The following is a 372-nucleotide window of genomic DNA, read 5'->3' on the forward strand; positions in this document are numbered from 1 at the left end:
CAGGATTGCTGACGCTGGCCCTCCAGATCCTCTCGGGGTCTCTAAAAGCATCCCTGCCCATCCAAGGCAGGGCTAGCAGGTTTGCTCCAAAACAGATGGAGGAGAACATTACCATGGTCTCTGGCAAATTATGGCTCTGGGGTAACATAAGTTTCTGTTCCCTCCCCCCCCAAAAAAAAGGTCTGGTTGGAAGTCCTTGGAATGGGCAGGATGCAGAATCTGTAGGAGCCCCAGAAAGTCTGCAGCCTTTGCATGGGTTAATTCTCTTGCGGCTGGGCTGACCTGTGAACAGCTTCTCAGCCTGAAAGCAGCTACCCCTCATGGGCTGGAAGTCAGAGCTCACACTGGAAGAGGCCAGAGCAGGTATTTGGA

The sequence above is a fragment of the Chaetura pelagica genome, unplaced genomic scaffold (genome assembly GCF_000747805.2).
Source record: "Chaetura pelagica isolate M959 unplaced genomic scaffold, ChaPel_1.0 scaffold3, whole genome shotgun sequence".
NCBI classification, from domain to species: Eukaryota; Metazoa; Chordata; class Aves; order Apodiformes; family Apodidae; genus Chaetura; species Chaetura pelagica.